At 42.0% G+C, this 12,594-nt stretch overlaps 1 protein-coding gene across 1 annotated transcript in view; it reads right to left on the bottom strand.

Annotated features, from left to right (window-relative positions):
• The window catches only part of tbxa2r (thromboxane A2 receptor), a 36,072-nt gene extending 23,897 nt beyond the window's left edge, over nt 1-12,175 (bottom strand). Inside the window, exon 1 of the mRNA XM_069922991.1 lies at nt 11,771-12,175. The gene's annotated coding sequence lies outside the window, so the exon portion shown is untranslated. The remainder of the gene's footprint in view (nt 1-11,770) is intronic.
• Nucleotides 12,176-12,594: the final 419 nt, after the last annotated feature.

Raw genomic sequence — 12,594 nt, 5'->3', positions numbered from 1 at the left:
ATCTTGCTCCAGTGCTTTAATTACTGTAATTCTGAAAAAAGATCGAGATCCGTTGCGTGTCTTTATATAGACCTCTTTCTCAACTGAATGTAGACTATAAAATTATAGCAAAAGTGTTAGCAAATCGACTTGCTAAGTATTTACCTAAATTGATACATATTGACCAAACAGGTTTTATTAAGAATAGAAATCCATCAGATAATATTTTTCGATTGATCGCTTGATGCGGAAAAAGCCTTTGATAGGTTGAATGGGAATTTTTATTTAAGGTGTTGGAGAAGTTTAAATTTGGCCCTTTTTTTATTGGTTGGGTTAAAGCTTTATATACAAACCTGATTGCCAGGGTGGTGACAAATGGTCAAATTTCATTACCATTCAAATTGACGCGTTTGACTCGACAAAGGTGTCCATTGTCACCAGCCTTGTTTGCTTTGGCTATTGAACCGTTAGCTCAAACAATAAGACAGAATGAACAGATAAGAGGGATGAGAGTTACGAATGATGAATATAAGATTAATTTATTTGCAGATGATGTTTTGATATATTTGACAGACCCAGAATGATCATTGCCGCATCTGCAGGAATGTTTTTTGCAATATGAAACATTATCTGGATATAAGATTAATTGGGATAAGAGTGAAATTTTGCCAGTTGGAGAAGGAGATTATTCAGAATATAAAGATATTATAAAATTGAAATGGTCTGAGAAAATTAAATATTTAGGAATAATTGTAAATTAATTTATCTTTATATAAGATAAATTATGTTCCTTTACTAAAAAAGATTAAAGCATATTTAATTAAATGGAAAGATTTCCCGTTAACTTTAATCGGTCGAGTTAATTGTATTAAGATGAATATTTTTTCTTGAATTCAATATTTATTTCAGTCAATATCGTGACCTCTTTTAAAGGGATTTTTTTCAGGATTTAAATAAAGCCGTGAGAGAATTTTTATGGAAAGGTAAATTATCGCAGGCAGCATTACATAAACTTACTTGGAAGTATACATTTGGTGAGCCTCAATTACCTCATTTTCAAAATTATTATGAAGAAGCCCAGTTGAAATTTATTAGTACATTGATGGATTTGGACCAACCCCCCAAGTTGGGTGAAAGTTGAGATAGCTTGCATTTCTGAAATTGAGGTGCATCAATTTATATATCGATAGAATATAAATTTGTTGTGGGAATATAATATGCCGATATTAAAGCATTTATTAAAGGTATGGACTAAAAGAAATAAGATTTTAGGATCAAAAGGTAAATTGTCAATTTTAACCCCATGATATAATAATCAGCTTATTCCTTTTTCAATATTTAATAAGTATTTAAAGAGTTGGGATTTTAAGGGTATAAAGACATTGCAGGATTGTTTTGTAGAAGGGCAGTTTCTTTCCTTTAATCAATTGAGGGAATGTTTTGATATTGCTGAAAATTATTTGTTTGTTTATTATTGTGATAGTACAGATCTATCACCAATGTAACAGTATCTAGACTGTGCTTACAGCGATTGGCTGAGAGCTAAGCCACGCCTACTGTCTGGGCCTTAAAGGGTTGTGTCCCTAGCCAGGTCGGACATTCCGGACTGGTCGGCCACCTGTGAAGAGCTCCTGTCTTTTGCTAATAAAAGCCTTGGTTTGGATCAACAAGTTTTTGATTCTTTCGACGAGCTCTACAATTATCAACTTCGAGCTCTGGTGAAAGACATGTATGGTAGAGAGATGACTTTACCTGTATTGTCGGAATTTGAATCTTTGATTTCTATATGAAAAAAAGGATATATTTCTGTTATGTATCAAGTGTTACAAGATAATATGGATAAATCGGGATGGGAGAAGTCTAAGCTTAATTTTTTTTTTCATTAGTAGGAACAGGAGTAGGCCAAAAATGGCCCATCGAGCCTGCTCTGCCATTCAGTAAGATCATGGCTGATTTAATTTATGACCTAACTCCACCTACCTGCCTTCTCCCCATATCCCCTAATTCCTCTTCATGTAAAAATTTATCTAACCAAATTTTAAATATGTTTAATGAAACAGCCTCAACCACTTCCCTGGTTAGAGAATTCCAAACATTCACTACTCTCTGGGAAAAACTATTTTTCCTCATCTCTGTCCTAAATCTACTCCCCCGAATCTTGAGACTGTGTCCTCTCATTTTAGTTTCCCCGGCCAGCTCAAAAAACCTTCCTACATCTATCCTATCCATAACCCTTCATAATCCTATATGTTTCTATAAGATCTCCTCTCATTCTTCAGAACTCGAGCGAATACAATCCTAGACGATTTAATCTTTCATCATAAGTCAACCCCTTCATCCCAGGGATCAACCTAGTAAACCTCCTCTGGACCGTCTCCAAAGCCAGTATATCCTTCCTGAAATATGGAGACCAGAACTGGACACTGTACTCCAGGTGCGGTCTCACCAGTACCTTATACAGTTGCAACATTACCTCCCTACTCCTGAATTCAATTCCTCTAGCGATGAAGGCCAACATTCCATTTGCCTTCTTCATAACCTGCTGCACCTGCAACCTAACTTTTTGCGATTCATGCACAAGCACTCCCAAGTCCCTCTGAACAACAGCATGCTGTAGTTTTTCACCCTTTAAATAATATTCAGCTCTTTTATTTTTCTTGCCAAAGTGGATAACCTCACACTTATTAACATTGTACTCCATCTGCCAGACCTTTGCCCACTCATCCAGCTTAACTATATCCCTCTGCAGACTCTCCACATCCTCATTACAATTTGCTCTTCCACTCAATTTGGTGTCATCCGCAAACTTGGCTACACCATATTTTGTCCCCTCCTCCAAGTCATCAATGTAAATGATTAACAGTTGTGGGCCTAGAACCAACCCCTGCGGCACCCCACTTACCACTCTCTGCCAACCTGAAAAACTCCCACTTATCCCGACTCTCTGCCTCCTGTCAGACAGCCAATTTTCAATCCAGGCCAATATACTTCCCCGGACTCCACTTTCCTGTAACTTACTGATAAGTCTCTTGTGCGGCACCTTATCAAACGCTTTCTGGAAATCCAAATATACAACATCAACCTGTTCCCCTCTATCCACCACACCCATTATATCCTCAAAGAATCCTAACAAGGTTGTTGAACAAGATCTTCCCTTTCTAAAACCATGCTGCGTCTGCCTGATTTAGCTTTTGTTTTTCCTGAAGATTATTGGGCAGACATGTATTACAACAGTGTAACTAAATTGACGAATTTACAGTATGGAATGGTTAATTATAATTTTTTACATCAGTTATATTTAACTCCAGAGAAATTGAAAAAATATTGTTTTAGTAACTCGGATTCTTGTTTTAGATGTGTATGTACTGGTGCTTTTTTTTACATGCTATTTGGTCTTGTGTTCATGTTCATCCATTTTGGAAAGAAATTAGGTTAATTTTGGAAAAATTATACCCACACTCCTTTTCGGCTCTGAATCATGGGTCCTCTACCGGCATCACCTACAGCTCCTAGAACGCTTCCACCAGCGTTGTCTCCGCTCCATCCTCAACATTCATTGGAGCGACTTCATCCCTAACATCGAAGTACTCGAGATGGCAGAGGCTGACAGCATCGAATCCACGCTGCTGAAGATCCAACTGCGCTGGGTAGGTCATGTCTCCAGAATGGAGGACCAAGATCGTGTTATATGGCGAGCTCTCCACTGGCCACCGTGACAGAGGTGCACCAAAGAAGAGGTACAAGGACTGCCTAAAGAAATCGCTTGGTGCCTGCCACATTGACCACCGCCAGTGGGCTGATATCGCCTCACAGTTCGGCGGGCAGCAACCTCCTTTGAAGAAGACCGCAGAGCCCACCTCACTGACAAAAGACAAAGGAGGAAAAACCCAACACCTAACCCCAACCAATCAATTTTCCCTTGCAACCATGTCTGCCTGTCCCACATCGGACTTGTCAGCCACAAACGAGCCTGCAGCTGATGTGGACATTACCCCTCCAAAAATCTTTGTCCGCGAAGCCAAGCCAAAGAAGAATATAACATTAAATTACCATTACATCCATCTATTTTTTTAATGGGTTACATGGTTCCTTTAAAGGGATTAGGGGTGGATAAATTTCAGATTGAATTTGTACGTTTAGTATTGTCTGTAGCTCGTAAATGTGTAGCAAGTACATGGAAAGATAACACAGTGATTAATATAACACGATGGCATAATGAATTGAAATCTTGTATTGTTAAGGAAAAAATTACATACAATTTGCTTGATAATTATTCTTTTTTTGTCAATGTGCTAACCGTATTTGGAATATATGCATTTAAATGTACTTTGATGTGTTATATATTTTTCCTTTTTTTTAAGCTCTCCATAAGAGAGGTGGCTGATGGGGTGGGAGGGTGGGAGGAGTATAATTTTTTTAATAATTATTTTCTTTTTCTTGCGTTTATGTTTTAAATTTTTTAAATATATATAATTATATAAAATTACTTATATTGGACTGTATATTGTTTTCCTATTAACAATTTTCTTAAATAAATAGTTTTCAAAAAATAAGCACTAAATATTGTGTTACTTTCATCAAGCCCTGAATATACCCAGTAAGATCTTTCTCCTCCTTTGCTCCAATTGCTTGATGATAAAAGCCAATGTTCAATTTGCTTCCTTCATTGCTCACTCAACATGCAAGCTAACATTCAGTGTGAAAGGATGCTCAAAGCTCTCTGAAATCAGTGATCCTGAGCTTCTCACCATTTGAAAGTACTGGCCTGGAACTGTTGCTCCTTCGCATAGAAGCTCTGGCAAACAGTATCGCAATATCAGCAGGTTCCTGTCTGCGGTGCTGATACATTTGGTGAAAAAGTTGGTAATGTCCTTCGTTTTCTTTCGAGTTCCTTCCTTTTTTGTTTAAGTGCTTTTTTTTTTGAATGGCGTTGCCATTTGATTTCTTTTAATTACAGGTCTTGATAGGGGTCGTGCACCCCACAATGATTGGGATCGAGGTAAGTTTTTTGAACGTATTCACTGTGGTGGGTGGTGAGGGTTGGGACAAATATAGACTTTGGGTATGCATATGTACATGAATGGCTTTGTTCATTGGATGTTGTAAGTCTGTGAAAACTAAGATAAAATATTAAAAAAAGAAGTCAGTAATGAACTAGAAGTTAGATGGCCTTCAACTCCTCTCTTGGACTAAGCGCTGGGTCTAGGGGTGGACAATTAACATGAGCTAAGATGTCAAACCCAGCCTTTTGGATTTACATTAGCCTTAGCTAGCATTTGGAGCACAGAGCCATTCACTTCATGGATATTATTAGCTTAAGAGTTTGGAAAGTTGGTGACAGATAAAACAAAAAAATTCTCAATGTTCCTAACAAAGCAAAAGTGGTGTCGAAGGATCATAGCCTCATCGGTCCCAACCCAAACCAGTGGGTCCAGGTTTTGCTCTAGGTGGTCCATAGAAGTAACAAAATAGTCAAGTGAAAAATGGTTGAGAGCCGTTGCATTCTTATGTCACTGCATTGGAGGTATGCGATGACCTAGCACGGCACACTTCAAACCAAAATAAATTTAACAGCAGAATGCTTGGCCAACAGTTTGTACATAATGGACACTGGAATGTTTGTTCTGTATTTCTTTCTGATGATTGACTTTAAACAACATTAAAATTGTTTTACAGATAAATAGCCAAATTTACATTCTGAACAGTGGAAAAATTAGCCCATTAATCACAGGAATTGCATTTCCTGTCCTGTGGCATTCAAATGACAAATTCATTTAAGTTAAATAACTCAGAAATTATTTAATTACAACAAAAACAATCTGCTGGGAGAGCTCAGCGGGTCGAGTGGCTTAACATGGAGAAAAAGAATTACAGCTGTTTCAGGTCAGAACCCTTGACAAGGATATTTACCACCAAATAAAATAAAGGCCATCTCCATGTGGTCAGTTGCCACCCTCAAATGTTGAGGAATTAAAAAAAGAACTAGGATGAAAAGACAAAAATCAATTATGATTTTTATCACTTACAATAACCTTGATAAAACTAAAACTATCATTGTAAAACACAGCACTCTACACTCCTTCCCTCCACTGTTTCTCTACCTTTCTCCAAACTCTACACTATTTGACTATACTAGATCCTACACTTCTTTAATCATCTGGCAATTAATTTGTTTATTTTTCATTATTGCACTACTTGGTGTATGAGTTGGATGCAAAATAAAGCTTTGGATAGTATTTCAGAGCAAGTGATGGTAATGCAATCCCTTCAAACACAGCATCAGCAAAATGCAACACTTAACTGGGTAATTTGTTCCTCACCTCCAGACCCCAATCAGTGAGGATTGGCAAGAATTTCTCCATAAGCTTCATCAGTACCTGAGCACCACAGGCCTGCTTGGTACGACAATAACAGCATCTACACATTAACTGTTCATACCATGGTAGTGTGTGCATAAAAAACCCCAATGAGTCACCATAAAGTGGGGGGGGGGGGAAGAGATTGAAAACTTGACTGAATGGTCCACCAATAATAACCTTGCACTCAATGTCACCAAAACCAAGGAGCTGTAGGAAAGGAAAATCAAAGATGTATGATCCACTGATTATTGGGGGATCAGAGGTGGAGAGATGAACACATTTAAATTTCTGGGAATCACAATCTTGGAGGATCTTTCCTGGACCCAACATATTAATGTCATTGTGAAGAAGGCACATCAGCGCCTCTACTTTGTCAGGAGTTTGCAGAGGTTTGGTATGACATCGAAAACCTTGGCAAAGTTCTATTGTGGAAAGTGGCTGTCTGGTGTGGGGGCACCAATACCTCTGGGCAGAAAACTTTGCACAAGGTAGTGTGCGTCGCCCCACCACAGAGAACATCTACATTCAACACTGCTGTTGGAGAGCAGCAGCAATCATCAAGGATCCACACCATCCAGGCGTGTTCTGTCCTTGCTGCTGTCATCAGGCAAAAGACGTACCACCAAGTTCATGAACAGCGGCTACCCCTCCACCATCAGACTCCTCAACAACAAACTCAATCAGACTCATTTCAGGACTCTTACCTTGCGCATTATTTATTATTGAATATTTTTTCTGCATTGCACAGTCAGTTCACAACTCCTCTTGTTTAAATTTCTCTCTTTTATATATGTATCTTTTTTGCACAACTGATAAGCAGAAATTCTGCCTGGCCCACAGATAAAAGAATCTCAGATTTGTATGTGATGTCATGTATGTACTCCGACAATAAATCTGAACTTTGAATAATAATCCTGAAGGCTCTGACTTATATTCTCCATAAAATTAAACAGCATTGAAGGAGATTTTTAGTTTTGACTTGTTAAATCTTAAAATTGTGAATACTCCCTGCTTGCTCAAAGCCACACGAATGTATCGTTGATCAAGACCATTTATTGTTTACTCTGTCTGTGGTAGCTCTTCACCATTTCACCTCCCAGTCTCCATAATGTTATTCAGTGCAGTAGCACACAGGCAAGTTGTGCTTGTACCAACAAACTATCATCACCAGGCAAATTAACTTAATTTTCAATTTAGAGATCCAGCACAGTAATGGGCCCTTCCGACCCATGATTCTCCACTGCCCAACAACATCCATGTGACCAATTAACCTTCTAACCCTGCATGTCTTTGGAATGTGGGAGGAAACTGGAGCATCTGGAGGAAACCCATGTAAGTACAGGGAGAATATACAGACTCCTTACAGAATCCAGGTTCCTGGTGCTGTCATAGCATTGCATTAAGTGCTATGCTAACAATCCCACCCAATATTAATATGATGCATCACATGTCTTCCATGCAGTGTATGGAAAAGAATGATTCTTGGTATTCAGTGTGAGGAAAGGACGACCTTTCCATTCATCAGCTCTCTGGCTCTCCACCTTAGACCTTAAAGTTCTGTTTCAATGCACCAGACCTATGTGGGGAAAATTGTTGGACTTGTGTGCAGGACTATCTGCACGTGCAAGCACACACACACAAATGTGTACAAACAGACACACACACACATATGTGTACACACACACATGTACACATGTGTACATGCACATATACTTATGCATGTGCATGAGTACATATATATATATACATAAACACACCCACACATGCATATATGCACACATACAAATGTATACTCCGAGACACACACATGTACACATGTATACACATAAACATGTATACATATGTATGTCTATATATATATATATATATATGCACATACACATGTACATACAAACACACATACAAATGTGTATATGTATATAAACACACAAACATGTACATATGTATACATATGCACCAAGTACATACACACAAAAACACATACATACATATATACAATCTATATATATCTATATATAGATATATATATATCCATATATATATATCTACACAATCTGAGGCGCCTGCAAGCTCACACCAAGACACAAGAGCAACTTGTCCGTGAACTACTCTTTGCAGACGATGCCGCTTTAGTTGCCCATTCAAAGCCAGCTCTTCAGCGCTTGACGTCCTGTTTTGCGGAAACGGCCAAAATGTTTGGCCTGGAAGTCAGCCTGAAGAAGACTGAGGTCCTCCATCAGCCAGCTCCCCACCATGACTACCAGGCCCCCACATCTCCATCAGGCACACAAAACTCAAAACGGTCAACCGGTTTACCTAACTCGGCTGCACCATTTCATCGGATGCAAGGATCGACAACGAGATAGACAACAGACTCGCCAAGGCAAATAGCGCCTTTGGAAGACTACACAAAAGAGTCTGGAAAAACGACCAATTGAAAAACCTCACAAAGATTAGCGTATACAGAGCCGTTGTCACAACCACACTCCTGTTCGGCTCCGAATCATGGGTCTTCTACCAGCATCACCTACGGCTCCTAGAACGCTTCCACCAGCATTGTCTCTGCTCCATCCTCAACATTCATTGGAGCGACTTCATCTCCAACATCGAAGTACTCGAGATGGCAGAGGCCGACAGCATCGAATCCACACTGCTGAAGATCCAACTGCACTGGGTAGGTCATGTCTCCAGAATGGAGGACCATCACCTTCCCAAGATCGTGTTATATGGCGAGCTCTCCACTGGCCACCGAGACAGAGGTGCACCAAAGAAGAGGTACAAGGACTGCCTAAAAAAATCTCTTGGTGCCTGCCACATTGACCACCGCCAGTGGGCTGATATCGCCTCAAACCGTGCATCTTGGCGCCTCACAGTTCAGCGGGCAGCAACCTCCTTTGAAGAAGACCGCAGAGCCCACCTCGCTGACAAAAGACAAAGGAGGAAAAACCCAGCACCCAACCCCAACCCACCAATTTTCCTTTGCAACCGCTGCAACCATGTCTGCCTGTCCCGCATCGGACTTGTCAGCCACAAACGAGCTTGCAGCTGACGTGGACATTACCCCCTCCATAAATCTTCGTCCGCGAAGCCAAGCCAAAGAAGAATATACACACACGTGCATATATATTTATATACATGAACACACAGACAATAACGTACACATGAATATATATACACACACAAACACAGAAATCCAGTTCTTTTGGGATTTCGGAATGAGTGCGTGCAAAGGTTAAAATCCTGAGCGCTGAGAACAGCAGACAGCTTGTTTCCCCAATGTGGCCTTCCTCATAAGAGAGTATGAATTGGCATTCCACAGGCTGTACTTCATCATTCATTTCAATGGAAAATATTGACGATGGGTAAAGTTCTTCAGTGGAAATTTTTTAAAAATGTGTAGATGCTGGAAATCTGAAATTCAATGCAAAATATACTAGAAATGTTCAAATGGCCAGGCTGCATCTGAAAATAGGGTAATAGAATTTATCTACACAACAACCCTTATTTCGCACACTCCATTTACTCCCTCATTAGGGAGTTAAATTGCTCTTCTCTCGTTCTATATTCTAACCAAGGACATTTGACCAGAAACATCAATTCTTCTTTTCTTTCCACAGATGCTGTCTGGCCATTCAATGAACTTTGTTTTTATTTTAAGCTTTGTTAATTTTTGGGGGGGAAAAAAGTACTTTTCATGGTTTAAAATTTTTAATGTTTTCAGTAACATTAACTCAGTAGCTTTTAAGAATGTAATGAAACAAGAAAGATTGAAGTATAAAACACAGCAATGCTGTTTCATAACCAACGTTTCAAGACCACAGCTGTGGGCCTGGATGAAAGGCTCGGGACAAAAACATCAGTTATATATCTCTTTACCTCCTTTGGATGCTGTGAGACCTGCTGAGCACCTCCAGCATTCTTGTTATTTTGCTTTTAAAAATATAATTGTTTTTGAATGTTCCAGCTGGTTTTCATCCATTTAAACTGCGGTGCAGAATAACTGCCAGATGTCGTGCTCTCACTAAAAGCACAATGAGGTAAATTCAACCCAGACCCAGAGTTCTGGATACTGGAAGTTTGTTTAATTGGAAACCTATTGATCTCCTCAGTAGAAAGAGTCCTGGAATCTCTCATATTCCTATTACTGCATACTTGGATGGGGAAAAGGATTATAAACAACAACTAACAAGCTCATTAAAAGAGTTCAGGTCCATTGACCTGTTAGTCACTGATCTAGCCCAATGTCTCACCCTTTGGTCAAAAATATTTGTTTAAAGGCAAGCTTTTTTTTGGACATTACTCTTGTTACATCAGCCACCAGCAGAAATTTCCCAGCACCCCTTAGAGTCAGAGAAAGGGAAGCAAAGGAGGGTCCAAGTGTCCTTTGGTTTTTCCTCCGGTGCTCCCGCAGCCTCCAGTCCAAACCAATTGCAACCAGCACTCCAGATCCGAAGCTCAGCCAACCCAGATGAGGCAGTGTCATTGGGTCAGACAACAGGAAGCAGGCCCCTCAGCCCAACTCATTCATGCTGACCCAATTGGCATTCTGGACTAGTCCCATTGGCCTGAATTTGGTCCATATCCTCCTAAACCTGCCCTGTTTTCTTCTTGAATGTCTGAAATGGTCTCCCTGTTCATTTGCCAAGGAAATGAACATGAACTTGCTTGGGACCCAGGTCCCAAGCAAGTTTGGCCAACTCATTTGAGCATATTTCAGGCAAGAGATTGATCGGTTGTTGATTAGCCAGGGCATCAAAGAGTTATGGGGAGAAGGCCGGGCAGTGGGGCTGAGTGGGAGAATAGATCAGCTCATGATGGGCTGAGTAAACTCTTTATGCTCCTATGTCTTATGGTTAGACATCGTTGACCGACTGAACTGTCAAACGATTTGATACTTTGAGGAGAGAATTTCACATGCATTGAAGCAACGGCTATGTTGACAGGGCAAGGGAAAGAATGCATTGAGACCACGCTGTAACATTGGAGCTCATGCACTTTCTGAGCCAGGTAGCGAACACACTTGGCATTGGTTCAGCCGCTGCCCCCTCGTTTACCGGTGCTATTTTCTTTGCGTGCCCAAATCCGGTGAACGTCCAGCCGTGCTGACTCCAGCTCCTCGGGACTGAGCGTTGACCAACAGGGAGAACTCAGTGCCCCACAAGGGAGTGCCATCCATCTCCCACCACCCCGGGAAGGGAGCCCCACCACCCCGGGAAGGGAGCCCCACCACCCCGGGAAGGGAGCCCCACCACCCCGGGAAGGGAGCCCCACCACCCCGGGAAGGGAGCCCCACCACCCCGGGAAGGGAGCCCCACCAGAGCCCTGGCTCCACACGCCAGGGTTCGGCAGCGCCCGCTCGTGCTCTGGACTCTCGCTGTGCGCCCGGAGCGAGTGCGGAGGACACTCAGCCCGGCTCCTGCGCGCAGACTTACCCACTTTCCCGCTTGCACCCGGCTGGCTGGGCAAATCTTCCTGTTCCAGCTTCTGCTCTCCGCCTGCCCGGAAGGTTTCATTTCCCCATCTGTCACCAGTGTCTTATAAAACGTCGGTTTGCCATCCCACGTCTCCCCACTCAAGACCTGTCCTTTCAAGGAAGCAGGGCTCGCCCATCCCACGCCCACTTTAGAGAGACTCAGCTGGGGGTGGGGGCGGGGGGAGGGGCAGAGAGAGGGAGAAGGGCTGTGTGGAGTCTGAGGACGGGACGGAGGACGCCGCACCCCCTCTTCCCCCCTACCCCAGTGCGCCCAGGCTTTGATCTTGAGACGCTGTGCCGACCCTGATTAGCAGCGGGGACGGATCTGGACGCTGCCCAAGCCGTTGGCTTGGATCTTTTGGTCTGCCTGAGGCTTTAGTCTTCCAGCACACCGAGATGTCGGCGAGGGAACGCTGCTGACTGGGGCACGACTCCTGGAGCAGGTGCATGCAACGGGAGGGCTCTTGTAGGGGGACAGATGCTTCCGCTCAGGACACTGAGAGGCTGAGATTGGGAGGGAAGCCCCCTCAACCAGCCAAAGGGGGAAGCCACCCGGAATTACTCCCATCAACCAGTCATTGCAGTTAACGTCAACGCTGTGAATTATATTGGACTTTTCTTCCAATAACTGCGGTGGTGGGGGGGGGGGGGTGGTGGGTGCTTTGAAATGCGCGTCTATCACGTGTGTGTCAAGGCTGGACTGGATGCGCACGGATGAAAAGGGGCTGTGAGTCCCTGTGCGAAGGCAGGATGTACATCTGCACTGAAATATATTTGGGAATT

This window comes from Narcine bancroftii, chromosome 3, assembly GCF_036971445.1.
Source record: "Narcine bancroftii isolate sNarBan1 chromosome 3, sNarBan1.hap1, whole genome shotgun sequence".
In the NCBI taxonomy this organism is placed as follows: Eukaryota; Metazoa; Chordata; class Chondrichthyes; order Torpediniformes; family Narcinidae; genus Narcine; species Narcine bancroftii.
The sequence above is the reverse complement of the archived record's forward strand: the minus strand, read 5'-3'. Positions and strand labels throughout refer to the sequence as shown.